This window comes from Eublepharis macularius, chromosome 4, assembly GCF_028583425.1.
Source record: "Eublepharis macularius isolate TG4126 chromosome 4, MPM_Emac_v1.0, whole genome shotgun sequence".
Lineage (NCBI taxonomy): Eukaryota > Metazoa > Chordata > Lepidosauria > Squamata > Eublepharidae > Eublepharis > Eublepharis macularius.
Window position 1 is genome coordinate 19,431,281 of NC_072793.1, and position 16,594 is coordinate 19,447,874.

Consider the following 16,594-nt stretch of genomic DNA (forward strand, 5'->3'; position numbering starts at 1 on the left):
GTTGACTTTTTAAGGCAACCCAAACTGATTCGTTTTTGCATTCGTCTACCATAATACTTATTCCCCCTCCTCGAGATTGATATTTTTGGAATGCATCAAGTGCCGACCACAACCAGGTTAGCTTCTGGTGGTCAGCAAACATACCACCCACAGCGTCAAGTAAAATGCCTCACTTCTGCTGCCTACGTCAAACGGAGCCCATCTTTCTCCACAATGCCCCCTTTGCTTGACTGATCCCACCCAACTCTCTCTTTTTTTTTATAGGGGTTAATAAATTTGCCAGCCAAGACACATTGCCCTGCTATTAGAGGCAGCCTTGACACAGAGACTTCTAATAAGGGTTCAGCTCTGTAGGGAATTGGGTTTTCTTCTCCCTTGCTCCTTTCGTCTCTCTCCTTGACATGTGGGTTGGGTAAGGCAGTTAACTGTGGTTTGCTCAGCTAAGCCAATACAAGCAAACTGAATACCGCATGGATTGCTGGAAGGGCCCATGGGTCAGAGGGATCTCCATAAGACCAACGCATGGTTTAGACGTATCAGGATGTACAAGCATGTCTCTATGGAAGTAGTTTGCATATTGAAAGATATCCAGTGAATGTTTACCTTGTTGCAACACTGGAAGCATCAGACAGACAATTGTTAAAGATTCTTAAAGAACTTCTTCAAATGGGAGCTCAGTTGCAGCTGCGTTACGGCAGATGGTACTTCCTGAAAAGGATTTCCTTGTTAATTTCTAGGTTTTGAATATTACCATCTCTCTCTAAAACACATAATTCAAATATGATGAGATTTTTTTTAAAAACTGTAGCCCGTTTTAAAATTTCAGAATTTTAAAATCCTTTGGTTTCAGGGATAAATCTGACCTGGTTACTCAACTGTGCGTACACCGTTTGAATCAAGAGATGTTCTTAGTACAATGTCTATACATCTTAATTTTATTCTAGTATAATTAGACTGGTTTCTACAACTTATTTTCTACTTCCTTTTAAATAAGTGGGTAGACCTGCTAAAACATGCCATCTAGTGTATCTTTCTGTGGTCCTGGATCATGGTCCTATCTACCCTGGAATAACAGCAACATACATATCTGCAGCCCCATTGGACAATATGCTGCTAGCATATTCTGCCTGCATATATATGAAAACAGTGAAGATTCATGGACCTGAATTATTGTCACTATAAGTCATTGGCTCCTGTATGGATGATAGATCCAGAGGAGTTAACTGTATTAGTCTGCAGTAGCAAAATAGCAAAGAGTCCAGTAGCACCTTTAAGACTAACCCACTTTATTGTAGCATAAGCTTTCGAGAGCCACACAACCTTATGTTACAATAAAGTGGGTTAGTCTTAAAGGTGCTACTGGACTCTTTGCTATTTTGTATGGATGATGAAAGCAGCAAAGTCCAACTGCCTACAGACAAGGTAGGGAATCTACTCACCCTGGGAACTCCTCAGATATGCAGGAAAATATTTCATAAATTAATCAAATGAAAAAAAAAATCTTTTGAAAAAAAACCAGCCTCAGAGACTCAGCATGGATCCAGTTTTTAGTAGCACAGATCCAGGAGCCGATTCCTCCTTCCATGGAGTTGCTGGATGCGAACAAGTCAAGCTCCAATGGCACTACCAACAATTCAGGACTCAAGTGTCGGCAACTGGAGGGGCAAGTCTGGCAGGCAAAGATGGATATGGGCTGTGGCCATTGGTGTTTCGTGCAACAGGCAGGGCCAAGCCTAGTCCCAGCAGTGCAGCAGAGCCATCTTCGTTGCACCACCTCAAGCGGCCACTTGGATGATTTGGACAGAGAACTGGCCCCCTTTTGATGGAGCAGCTGTGGTTCAGCAGTCTAATACATGCAGAAGGTTCCAGATCCAGTCCATGGCATCTTCAGCTGAAGGAACTCAGGTAGCAAATCTCAGGTAATGCTGTTCTCTGCCTGAGACTCTGGAGAGCTACTGTCCATCAGAATGGGCAGTGGTCCCTGGATCACTGATCTGTTTCACTATAAAGCAAAAACATAGAGCTAAACTACAAGAGTGGAGTTACACGAGGACATGCAATGTTAGCAATGTTAGCTGGGAAGTCGCAATGTTAGCTGGGAAACTGAGTCCCCCCCCCCCATTTGAAATAAAAGGCAGACAAGTTGCTTGGGTATAAAAATACAGGCCACTGTATTGATTTTAACATAAACTTGGAATCGGCAAGGAATCTAACTAGCGGTGCAGGTCAAGCTCTGGGGTCTCACCGGACCTCTGCCTTGACCTGCCTGGGTGAGCCCCTACTGCCCCGGGGGTGAGCCCTCCAAAGGATGGCTGGCACCTGGGGGCTAGGCAAGCGGTTCCCCTTTAAAGCTCCGCACCCTCACTGCTGTAAAGCCCATAGGGGTGGGCTTGACCAGGGGTCCCACTGGGCAGTCTGTCCTCACAACTGGCTGCCATGAAGCCCACCAGCTGCTCCTGACAGACCCCCAATTCTCCTAAGGGAATGAGCCAAAGGGTCACCATCCCACACAAATCCCATCCTATCCTGTCAGTGACCAACTATTTACAGTTCCACCATAATATATTTAAACCCCCTACAGTGCAAGGTAGGCAAAAAAACTCCCAACCAAGTGAGCCAATAAGGATAGGAGCAAAAAACTCCTACCTGGCCCTGATAACAGCGATCAGCTAATCCTGCACTGCAATGGGGAGGGTGGGTGGGCTGAGCAAAGGAGAATGCTGCGGACCCGGGAGGTGGAGCAGGCTTATATGCCTTTTGCTCCACCCCCCAGGGAAAACCCCGGATGCCCGGGAAAGTAGCATCTGCCTCCTTAGCTCTGGGGCTGCAAACTTGACCCCCAACTGAAGCAGCGTATGCTGCAAGACGGGAGGGTCACATTTTTTAAAATAATTTTTATTGATAATACTTAGCCTCCATACAATGCTTAAATAGAATTTGCACAATGTAAAATACAACTAACAACTAACAAATTACAAAATTCCAAACTTTCAAAATTCCTAGTTTCAAAATTACAACATTCCAAAAATTTCAAACTGGTCAGACTTTCATAATTCCAAAATTTCTGAGAGAGAGTTGATAACGAGTACGTAACTGTGAAAAAGTTTGCAAAGTGATGAAATACAGGAATTTACAAATATTTTAAACATATTCTAAAACCTGAAATAACTTTAGACCTGGATGAGAACTGTTACTTTCTAGATACTCAAAAAACGGAAACCACTTCTCCACAAAATTTGTACTAAATGGAAAATGCTCTGCCTGATAAATCTTATCAGCCAAATTTTCAGAAATAAAATAAAGGAAGCTGAGTTTTTAAAGAGATTGGAAGGCTTTGTCAATTTCCCCTCTCTATAGAGACCCAAAGATCCCTCCTCAGAGAGTTTGTTAATTTCCTTTTCGCTTCTCTAAGGATCTGTCATTTTCACCTCCCCTTCTAGGAGGTGAAGAGGAACTAAACAAACCCTCTGAAGAGCCATCTTTGCGGCTCTGTAGAAAGGGAAAATTGACAGAGCCTTCCAATCTGTCTTTTAAAACTTGGCTTCCTGGCTAACATTGTGACTCCCTTCACATGACCATCCTCGTGTAATTTGTCTCTTGTAGTTTAGCTCTTAGTCTTTAGATCTGCCAATGATACCACAAACTGTGTAACATTGCTGTGCAATATTTTCTTATTCCTCTTCAACCCCCCTATATTTATAAGGTTCGCTTTCTAGTTCTTCAGAGGAACTCTGGCCCAAATACCTGCTGGTATTCCTACTACCTGCTAGTTTATTATCCTAAAGTTCTTCTGGCCATTGACTTCTTATGGCCTTTCCAGAACGGTTCATTACAACTGCCAGCACTATTAATTCCTTCTACCTCCAATGAGCTTCTCTTGAGCCAGATATGACCGTCAAACTAGGTGGAGAGACTGAGAAACTGATAAAGTCATAAGAGCCTTTTGACAACTGAATGATGGACAGAAACAATCAGAGAGCCTGCTTCCTTTCTGGCACAAAACAGGCTGAGTAGCATGAAAATGAATACATGGCTTGCAGCTTTCATGGAGCCCCCCAGCTGTGGGCTGCCAGTGGCAACCTCGGGTTTAGTGTGAAAAATGGAACAGGAAATCTCCTTGTTTTACTAACATTCAACACCACCTACTGATGACCTCTTTCGTTAAGACTAACTTCTGCCCTGTACTAAATTATAATAATTATTATTATTTACAGTTTCAGCTTCAAGCTCTGCCAATTTCCACATATGCTATACATTCATCTTGATGGGGGGCTAGCAAAACATCACACGCTTATTATTACTATTACCACTGCTACAGTGATGGTAGCAGTAACTGTAACATCCTGCAATGGTAGATGAAGTAGAACTGAAGCATGTGAATACATTATGCATATGAAATAAATTACATAGCGTAACACAGAAGTAAAAGGATAGGATTTCTCCTGCCAGAAGATAGGGTAATCCCCATGAGACAGAACGCATGTTATTTGTATAGCATTTCAACTTCTGATACAGCATCAAGTAGCTAAAAAGAAGGACAATTCAGGACTACCCATATCCTGAGAAGCCCTTTCTGACCTTCGCCAATGAACAAATTAACCTAAAGAGCTGATTTTAAATGTTTGAATCAGAGTTTTTTAAAATTGTCACACGAGGAATGTTCATACTGTTGATGTCAATGTTGCTATCAACACACTCTGATTCAGTGGCTTTTTGTGCACTGTGCAGATCTCTAACACAAACCTATGTGCACTGTGTTGAGATGGATCCCAGCACTAAGAGGAATGATACAGGAGTTCATTGTATATGTTGGAGTTCTTTCATAGCTCCATTAGTCTCATCCATTTCAATAGAATAACTAAGCCCTTGGTAACAGTTGCAAACCTCAATGTACTTCCTATAGAATAAGGTGTTCCACTGAACACAATGAGGCTTACTCCTGAGTAGATATGGGCACAGATCGAATTATGACCCCAAAAAAGCACGAACCAGGCTGGTTCGTGGTTCACAAACCAGAAGCCTCCACGAACTTCCAAAAACTGGTCTACTGGTTTGTATGGGTTGTTATGGGGCCTTTTAAACTTTTCCTGCAGCTTGCAAGCAGCAGGTCTCTTTAAACTATCAGCTGGCAGGCAGCAGAGGGATGCCGCCCGCCAGCTGATAGTTTAAAGAGACCTTCTGCTTGCAAGCTGCAGGGCCCTTTAAACTGCCCAAACTGCAACCACGGCTGCCATTTGAGGGGAGGGGAGGTCATTTTTGGAGGCAGAGGAAGCCAAAAATGGCCACCGCAGCTGCCATTTGAGGGGTGGGAGGGCCATTTTTGGCCTCCTCTGCCACCCTGCAGGCCCACACAGCAGCGGAAGAGGCAAAAAATGGCCTTCTCGTCCCTCGTGGGAGGAGGGGGAGGATGTCGTGGGCCTGCAGGGCAAGGTAAGTGTGGGGCTGGGGGGGGGCTGGGGTTTGGGCAGTTTAAAGGACCCTGCCGCTTGCAAGTGGCAGGTCCCTTTAAACTATCAGCGGGCAGGCAGTGAGGGGGGATCCCCCCCTGCCTCTTGCCAGCTGATAGTTTAAAGGGACTTGCCACTTGCAAGGCAGGAAATGGCCCTTTAAACTGTTAAATGCCCCTTTCCCTGCTGCTGCTAAGTGGCCAGAAAGGGGCATTTAAACCCCATGAACCACAAACTGATTCGTAAACTGGCCCCAGTTCCATGCCACTTCGTGGTTCGTCGTTTGTGAAAATCCATGAACCTCATGGTTCTTTTTTTGTGGTTCATGCCCATCTCTCCTCCTGAGTGTTTAGGATCATGCTCTACTCTCTCCCACTCAACCTAAGTACCCTAAAGAAGATGCTAACTTTGCTCTCATATAGATCTGAGCAATATCATCAGTGGACCCAACAACATCAGCCATACCATCTCGGGTTCATACTCCTGCTCATCCTCCAATGTGATTTATGCCACCACATGTCAGCAATGCCCTTCTGCCCTCTACAATTGACAAACTGGCCAGTCCCTTCAACAAAGAATTAATGGATATAAATCTGAAATCAGAAACCAAAACATTCAAAAACAAGTGGGGGAACATTTGAACCTTCGAGGACACTCAGTTGCTGGCCTAAATGTAGCAGTTCTCTTGCAGAGGAATTTCAAAGCAAGATTAAGAAGAGAGACTGCTGAATTGCAACTGATAAGGAAGCTCAAGACAATGCATCCACGTGGCCTGAATCGAGACCTAGGCTTCTTGTCTCATTACCAGTGCTAATTTCTCCACACCCACTACCCCTCTGCATACTCCACCCTATTCAATCACGCCTGCCATTGTCATTCACCAACTATTGTCATTCTCTCCAAGATATAAGGACAGATGGACTCACATTCTAGCTGTAGCTGAAGAAATGAGCTGTAGATCATGAAATCTCATACCCTACTACAAATTTTGTTAGTCATATAGGTGCTACTGGACTCTCTCTTTTCTACAGCCTAAACATTGTTAACATTGGCTTGTTTGTAATCAGTATTTGAAGGAGAGCTGAAAGTGGCATATCTGATAAGAATCCATTATCATTTTTGCTGTACACCCTCCTTTCTTTTGCCCAGCTAACCCTATTGAGCAGATCTATGTAGACATGGACACAAAGAAAAGAGACCAGGATTGTGTCTGTTGGAACCATCTCCAGCTTTCATAATATTCAAAGTATTTGTTTGCACAGAGCCCATGGATGTATACCTGAATGTACACATACTCTCGCTTATGAACATAACTTGTATAAATGAAAAGGTATGGATAATATTGGCAGAAGCCTACAAACATTTTGGTGTAGGCTCAGAGGCTCTATGAAAATGGGATCCTTGAACTGAGTTGATCATCTGTATATTGATGGCATTCAGGGCTCATTTCGAGGGGGAATGCACAGGAATGCAGTTTCAGCAGTTCCCCAAAGTGGTCACATGTCAGGAGGCCCCGCCCACCTGACTCTCAGCCGTTTTGGGCCCGTTTCAGCCTGGATTGGGGCCAAAGTGGCCCAGAGCAGGCCTCTGACAGGTGGTGGATCACTCTCCCGCTCAGCAGCAGCTTGATCCTGACCATTTTGAGCCCCTTTTTGGCCATTTTCAGCCCCTTTTGGCCATTTTGTGCCCAATTTAAGCCCTGAATGGCCAGGATTAGGTCCAAAACAGCCAGGATAGGTGATGCCAGGGGGTGTGGCATATGCAACTCAGTTATGCTAATGACACATTTCTGGTGATGTCAAAGGGCGTGGCATATGCTAATGAGTTGTGCTAACGAGTTATGCTAATGAGTTCCTCCAGCTATTTTTCTACGAAATGACCACTGATGGCATTTAACTCTAAATCTCCAGATCTCCCAGCAGTTTCATGTCGATATTAAATAGCATGGCAAAGAGTACAGAATTACCAGTTAGATTTACTCAAGAACCAACAACAAAGGGGTAGAAAAACAAGGAGAACCGCATATGCTACCAATACCAATACCAATGCACATGAATTTTCAAAAATAAAGCAATGTTCCACACAGGTTAGGAAAGCTGCTATAATTGAAAATAGCATACTTGAAAATGGAATTTACTCCGTTTACAATGCCCTTTTTTCCATGTCTATCACCATGGCCCTTGCCTGCCGAGTTCACAATATAAAATAAGAGCCAAGCTACAAGTGACGTCTGACACAGGTTGGACACTTGTCAGTTTTCCTCAAGTTTTGATGGGAAATGTAGGCATCCTGGTCTTGCAGCTGTAATGGAGAGCCAAGCTGTAAAACCAGGACACCTACATTTCCCATCAAAACTTGAGGGAAGCTGACAAGTGTCCAACCTGTGTAAGGCATCACTTGTAGCTTGTCTCCGAGTGTCGGTTTTATTTATGTGCCCATTTTGCATCTGCATGGTGAGTGGAATTCATCATCACACTAGACGTCCACCATTGCTTAGAACCATGATACAAGACATTGTCAGGGAAATCCTAGGCATGTCTACTCAAAAGTAAGCATCACTATTTTCAGTGGTGCTTACTCCAATGTAAGTGTGCATAGAATTGCACTCCATACACAAAATGTTGCATGGTTGCTTAGACAACCCAACGCTATCCAATACACATGAACCACAGTTCGTAAGCAACAGTGCGAGAATGTGTAAGAGCAAAATATTTTTACTTTAGTATACTCCCTGAGCAACTGGCTTACCTCCTGCGTGCTGCAGGACTGAGACTCGGGCAAGCAAAATTACTAGAGAGCCAAGCTGCATGGTTTCCATTTCCCTTTACCATAGGCAAGCTCAGGAGACTCAGGCAGGCAAAATAGGCAAGTCAAGCAGCTGCTGCAAAAGGAACAGAGCACTTTTTCCTGAGTTATTTTAACTAGGCTCTTCTGGGAGTGTTAGATAGGTGGGAGCAAGTCAGAAAGCCTGTGGCTTTGTTCTGGACTGGCACCTTTCCCCACATGAACAACAGTTGCCTAAAGATAGTGAGGGAATGTGTGTGTGTTAGGGATCCAACTAGTAAAATTGCCCACATTGTCTGAGTAAAGGCAATAGAGAGAAGGGATTCGTGCACACACCACACTCCATGATGACTCTATCATATTATTGGTTCAGCCCTCTGAAAAAGTCTTTCCTGTCTTCAGGCTTTTTACTACACATTATATCAACAATATTTCATATAAAGTCAGACAATATATGAATTCAACAACATTAAAGCATCCTTCGGCAAATGGTAGCCGTAATTCCAGCATGATTAATGCACTGAAATTGTTAGCCTAGTGCCCCTGACAAAGCTCATCTGTGCGAAACAAACTATGCTAGCTGTTTGTCGGGCCAGTTTAAAACCATCACCTCCCCGTGAAGACTTTTTTGCTGGAAGATTGAATCACTGAATCTTGGAATATTATCCAGCTATATTGGAGTATTGGGAACACGGCGGGCAAGTAGGGGTGTGCGCTTCAGGAGTCTGATTCGGGAAAAATACCCGAATCAGATACTATTTGTAAAGATTCGGGATTCCCAAATCGGGGCCAGCATGATTTGGGAATCCCAAATCAAAGCTTCCCTGAAGCATTTGGGTTTGCTCTGGGAAGCTTCGTGGTAACTTCAAAGGGCCGCTTATATCAGCTGTCAGGTGGGGGGGGATACCCCCTTCTGCCGCTTGGCAGCTGATAGCTTAAAGGGACCTGCTGCTTGCAAGCAAGTCCCTTTAATCTATCAGCTGGCAGGTGGCAGGGGGATCTCTTGCAGGACCTTTTCCTGCAAGCGGCAAGAAAGAGCCTTTTCAATTAGCAGCTGGCAAGTGGCTGTGGGGATCCCTCCCCCGGCCGCCTGCCAGCTGATAGTTTAAAGGACCTGTCCCTTAAACTGGCGGGGGGGGGAGGGGTTCTGGGAGATAACCCAGTTCCCTGAATTGCTTTGGATTCAGAGTGTTCTCGTTTGTTTTTCCTGCTTCGGGTAAACACGAAGCAGGAAACCCGAATTTTTTCAGGTTGCACACCCCTACGGGCAAGTGCAATTTGTAGTGACTGACAATATTTATACAGACAGTGCTTCATTTGGATTAACGGATCCCCCTCATTTATATGAATTGAGATGGTGTTTTGATATGGAATGTTGTTGAATTAATATATTGTCTGACTTTACATGAAATATTGTTGATATAATGTATAGTTGAGATTGTTGTACATTTTTTCAGTAGAATATTTATACTACTGCATGGTAGCACTTTAAGATATTTGATATTCATTGTTTCATTGCTTCATTTTGGGTTTGAGTTTTTTTACCTCTCATTACAGTCGCTCTTCTCGCTACAAACCTCTGGGTTAGATTTTCAGGCTTTTTACACGAGGCAGGACAATACAATTCAGTCCAGAGCATGCGACTATCCCTATTGGCTGCTTACTTTTTGCTCATCCTTTCTTTGTAATGAAAGGATTGGCTGCCTTGTTGCCAACCCTAAGCAGAACTGGCAATTGGTCAACAGCTGGTAATATGTAAGATGACAAATTTTGATTGGCCAGTGACCTGTTCATTATGAAGACAGAACTGCCAGGGTCCAAGAAAGGTAACTAGAGTCACTTTTAAAATGTATTAATAGTCTACCTTTCTTATTGAGATCCAAGGCAGATTGCAACTCAGAACAATGTGGGAAGAAAGTATAATGCATAGGTAAACCAACAAAATTATAGGATGTTGCACAGAAGTAAAAGATTGGAGAACAATGCAGTGAAACATTTCATTAAAGACATTAAATAGAGTAATAAAGATGCATTGTAAAATTAGAGAACAAGGCAAAACAACCCATATGCACAATGAAAATTAAATTCCACAAGCATTAAATACAACATTATTCACTTTACAGAAGTTCCATTTGACACATTCTGCAGAGGCTAAACTGTTAAATCAATATTGTAAAGCTGCCATCTGCTCTGTGATGCTCTTACTGCAGTATCAGTGCACAGTTAAACATCTTGATGTTAGTATATTTCAGATATTCTGAACATTTAAAAATCTCGCAGCTTAGAGGAAACACGTGTGCTAAATATATGGAATGAATAAATACAGGCAAATCTATCCTCTAACATGAGAGGGAAAAATTGTAATGGCATATCACACATCAAAGTCATGAAACAGGAAGGATACAAATTCCATAAAAATAAGGGATACAAGAGCAGAATAGCTGAAGAAGGGGCACCAAAGAAGTGCCTAGCTTGGGCCATCAATTGATATAGGACTGGCCCTGGACTGAGCCCTGTGCCCCCTCACACACACCTAGGGGTCATTTCGTAGAAAAAGAGCTGCAGGAACTCATTAGCATAACTCATTAGCATATGCCACACCCCTTGACATCACTGGAAGTGTGTCATTAGCGTGACTGATGTGCATATGCCATACCCCCTGACATCATCTATCCTGGCTGTTTTGGACCCAATCCTGGCCATTCAGGGCTGAAATTGGGCCCAAAATGGAAAAAGGGGCTGAAAATGGCCAAAAGGGGCCCCAAATGGTCAGTATAGGGCTGCTGCTGAGTGGGTGAGTGATCCACCACCCGTCAGAGGTCCGATCTGGGCCATTTCAGCCCCAATCCAGGCCAAAACGGGCCCAAAATGGCCAAGAGTCAGGTGGGCGGGGCCACCTGACATGTGACCTCTTTAGGGAACTGCCAGAACTGCGTTCCTGTGCGTTCCTTCTCAAAATAAGCCCTGCACACACCCTACAGACAATAATCATGTCGTATCAATTGCCCTGAGTGAGAGAAACAAAGCCATCAATTGTCTATATGCCTGCTTCTGAGTTTACAGAAGAGCATTGCCACATTTGCTGCCTCAGTCTCCTATGTTCAGGGGAAGCTAAAAGTCCTCTGTGTGTGTTTGGGGAGGCAGGTCATCTTCTTTAATAGTGGCTTTGCCCTTACCAGCTTTTCTGCTTAATCTTGCCCAATTCCCCTCCTCATTGCCGGTCTCATCTCATGTGGCTTTTGTCTACAGAGGTTCCACAATTCCTGGCTAGCTTTTTTCTGTGGTCCATATGCGCCCCTCCTTTCTCTTTTACCAGCATAAAAATGACAGAATACAAACCAGTATTTTAAAATTATTGTTTGCCCTGTTCTCTTTCCAACTGGGTCATTCTGCAGCTTTATGGCATAGGGGCCCATTAACACAACCAAACTTGTACTCATTGGCTTACCCCCCTGGCTATGGGGGCGGGGTGATATCATAGTTCCCCCAGGTCCAGGTAGTTGTCATCATTAAAATCTTTTAACAAAGATTTAAACTCTTAACATCTTCTAAACACTGCCTTTGATTGCCAAAAGTACTAGGAAGGAGTTCAGCCTTCAGAGCTCACTCTGATGTCCTTGACAGTCCCATTTGATGGCAAGAATGGGTCCCCTAATTGCAAATCAGATTAATGCCCTGCAGAAAGCTAATGTGTGGGAGGTTGGTGTGAGTCCAATGACTCGGAGACCAGTTCCTGCCACTGACCTGTCTGCCTTGCTGCGAGGTTGGGTAGCCTGAAACAAAAAAACACCAAAACTCCAGTCATTTCCTTACATTCCCAGGAGAATTCCAAATTGGATTAATACCCTTATCTGATCTGCAAGCACTTTTCCGTCTTAGTAATGGAGCCTGCAGGGGTTTTCGGCTAGTTGTGGAGCTGCCAATCTTTTCATTTGTAGAAATAGTTCGACGATTTGGTTACGCTCTAACATAGGTTAAACTAGATTAGAGAAATTAGCACCTTCCAGTTATGTGCTCTAATTTCACTACCGCAATTGTGATGGCTCTTTCAGGAATAATTCCCTGCCAAGATCAAGAGGTATATAATAATGCTCTGGAAGTGATGGATTAATGTGTTGAAAGGAACTATTTCTGCTATTCACCTCCTTGGGAATCCTCTGGTGGGGTATGGTACAGTAATCAAATAAGGTCCTCGGTCAAGTAAACCTCTATAAATGTGCTGAAGTGTATAAACTCAGCTAAATATAACTAGTGCTAAAGTTGATGCCAATTGGATTTATATGATATAACTTCCTCAAATCCAAATAGAGAAGTCCTCTGTTTTTATGAACTTCTCAGAAGAAGTTCTCACAGGTCTTGTTGGTTGATATAAACAGACTTCTTAGTGGACAGATGAAAACAACAGACAACAGAGGTCTAAAATGGCTAAGTAACCAACTCAAGAAATGATAGGATTATTCCATATATGAATGAGTGGTTGAATCCTATGTCTAATATTGCCCATAACAGCCACAGCACTTGTGCCTCCATGAGATCTCTACAAATTCCTGTCTCTCACTTCACACTTCGTGAAGGTCTCCCACACCTCCGGGGTCAGGATTTCAGGCATTGCAGCAGGCTGTGCTGTTTCTTCATGCTATGGATGAACACTAGATGTTATTAAAAGTCTACTCAGTTGCTAATTCCCATCACGTGTTTCGTACCATATATAAAATCACTACTTTCTTGGTTCTGTGGCAAATAAAGCTCTTGTACTGTGACTTTTGCTTGGTTTATCCTCTCTCAACCATTTTCCTCTGCCTGTAATTCTAAATAAAGGGACAAACTCCAAAACCCATTGGGTTGAATGGACTGACAGTTAGAGATGGGCATGAACAGCAATACGAACTAAAAAAAGCCACGAACAGCCCAATCCGCTGTTCGAGAACAAGCTGTTTGTGAGGCCCCATTCTAAATGAACAGGTGGTCATTGCAAGCCTCATTCATTGCTGTTTGTCAAGCCAGACAGTCTGGCACCTGCAATCAATTCCCCTGGCAACTTAGGCAGGGATTGTCTGAACTCTGTCTGAACTTCTGCTGTTGCATCTGCTACGGGTATCCTCAATAAACTGAATTTTTTCCATCAGTTGAGCTCCTAGAATCCACCTCTTAATATCAGTGGGTTTATATGGCTGATAGAAAAACTGGCTTCTCTTCACAAAGTATTGCCTAATTAATCTCACACATTTGTCTTTCTCCTTCATTCCACTCTTGTTTTGTCAGATTTCATTCTTTACTCTCATTGTGTCTCATTACATTGTAATTAAATAACTAAATAAACCAATAATGTTCTATATTTGATTACAGATCTCAGCACCACTCATCAAAATGCAATGCAAAGGAGAGTGAAAGTTCATATATTGCCATTTTAACCAGAAAATGGCTATTTAGAATCTTTGGCCTGATGAGAATTTTGAGAAAGATGGTACTGGGTTAACTTCCTACAGTTTCTTCATTGTAGCACCATCTTGCTACCCATCACCGCTCAACCTAGCAAAGATCAATTAAGGGGAAACTCCAGAAGCATGGTCTTTCTCCCCAAGCCTTATTGCACCTTGGATACCAAAATGCAAAAGAAGCAATCAAACAGTGGCTCTGGGATCATGCTCTACAATCAGATAGGGCACAAATACAGAAATACCCAACAATTCTGCAGCATGCTAAATGCTTCCAACCAGCAGATTATCTCAGATCCCTTGATATCTCAAAATATTGGAGCTCCTTTACCCTTGCACATTTCAATCCTTCAGCCCTCCTGGAAGGCAGATAACCATCATGTTCGACTCCCTCAATAGCTCTGCCCATGCCATACAGGCAGGGATTTTTTTCTGGGGAAAGAGGTGGTGTAACTCTCAAGAGGGAAATGAGGAAGAAACACCCGGGTTTCTTTGAAATAATATTATTTTCAGGCACTATTGCCAAGTATTTTCAAGAGGTGCTGGAACTCCATTCCACTGCGTTCCCCCTGAAAAAAAGCCCTGCATACAGGGAAAGTAGAGTCTGTCAAACACATTCTGCTCTACTGGCCATTCTACAATGACATCGGGTCTCACTATATAACTCCAATCTTGTCAGCTTTAAAAGGAAGATCTGAACAACATTATGTCTTCCTCCTTCTTGCAGATTATTCCTTGGAGATAACTAACAAAGTTACCAAAGTGTGACTTCGGGCATGTGGGATATGCTAGCGGTTGACTGAGCCTCAATAATGTACTTCCTGGTTGGAGGAAGGTATCATCTCTCTGTCCCCTCTACAACCTGAGCCCACAGTTCTGTGGTCATCGCACTGCACGTGCCCTCCTTATTCTTATTTTTATTGTTTTTTATTCTATTCTTTTACTCTCCGGAGCTGATTCTGTATCGAAATTGACTGACTGATTGATTGGTACCCAACAGAAAAGGAAGCAATTTAGTATCATCAGGACAATTATTCTTTTCCTAAACTTTTTTTTTTGCCATCAAGTCACAGTCAACTTTGGTGAACCCACAGGGTTTTCAACACAAGAGACATTCAGAGATGGTTGACATTGCCTGTGTTTGTGTAGCAACCCAAGACTTCCTTGGGGTCTCCCATCCAAGTATTAACCAGAGCTGACTCTGCTTAGCTTCTGAGAGCTGACAAGATCAGGCTTGCCTGGGTTTTCCATATTTACTTGGGCTGAATCCCAAAGATGTCCACTTGGACTTGTTTCCAATAAAGCATGTTTAGGATCACAGTCTAGATACATGATGCATCACATCAACACAGGTGAGAATGGGGTAAAGTCATACAAAAATGAAGACCCAAATGAGGGAAGCTGTTAAGCATATATTACAATCTTTTAAAATGGTCTTTGTTCAAATAACTTATGTTTGGATAGCCATTTCTGATCATCCAATCCAAGAATATTTTATTTGAACTAGGAAGGATGTTCTCAAATTGCTGCTGAAATCTGAATGTGTTAGAGATGTAGGGTTACTCTGCATTATTAGACAATAAAATATTGGACTCCTCAAGTTTTATAATATTCCTTTTTTTACTCTTCCATCCTCAGCCTTGAAAATATGAACATCTATATTCAGAACTAGTGCTAACTCTGTAGCCCTGCTGGATAGAAGGAAGTATCTATGCAGAATGAGTGTAACCTTCTTCTCCTGTCTGCCCTCAGCAAAGTATATGAAACATTGGCCCTTGTTGCTTCCATAAACCAAAGCAAACGGTGAATCGGAGACTACTTGATACACAGCATGATTTGCCCTGGTTCAGGCCCAGCAATAATGTTTTTAAACAATCAGTTATTCTTGGCAGCGGTGGAGGACATAGTCTACCAATCAGTATCAGAAGAAAGTATTTCATAAAAACAGAAGCTACAAAGCCAAAATCTTCTCCAGATCCAAAGATTCCTTGAATGCAAAGGATGGTAGCCTTGCTTGTGGAAAAAATAATGTTCGGTGATTAAATGAATGATTTAACTATGCTTTGCTTAAGAGGTTAGTCTATACATTTTAAAAAATCCACCCCTTACACGCACAATACTAATTGCATGTTGACCTTCTACAGGTTGAAAACATTTAATAAAATCTTTCGCTTAGGGCTGCAATGAATGTTTTTAATCAAACATATTCAATATAGAAGTGTATCTTTGGAGAGTAAAATGTCCCCTAGATAGTTTTCCAGTATTTGCCTTTATTTATGTCAGTTTTGTGTTGCTCTCCTTTGCAGCTGTTCATTGATGCCATGTTTTAAAACTGTTATCTTCTTCTCTATTGACTGGAAATCAGTCAGACCAAGACCTTCTTAGCCTCAACAAGTTTGCTTTATCAGATGGCCATCAACCACACCCTGGCCCTTATTTTTTTTTCAAATTTTGTTTCTTCCCCCAGGCTACTGTAGTAGGGCTGGAGACAGAGGTTTGGAACTGGGACAAGGTTCCACTGATGGGATTTTGAGCCAAGGTTAGGATTTCCCTCCTTTGGTTGGGGCCTAGAGTTCTCCTGGAATTACAACAGATCTCCAGATTACATAAATTAGTTCCCCTGGAGCAAACAGTATATTTGAGGGCAGGGGAGGTGCTCTGTGTTATACCATAAAGTCTAGGACACTCAAAAAATCCTGTCTGATACCATATTCCCAATGAGCTCCTTTCCTTCCCCAAACTCTACCCTCCCCAAGCACCACCCAAAAATCTCCAGGAAATTCCCAAGCCACAGTTGGCAACCCTAACCTGGAACTGCTGTAGATGCCAAGGTTGCAAGCATGTCTGATTCAGCCAAGCAGTGGGGCAAATGAGCCAGTAGTGATGGGAAGAGAATCCCCCTCTTCCATTAATATGTTCTTGTCAAAG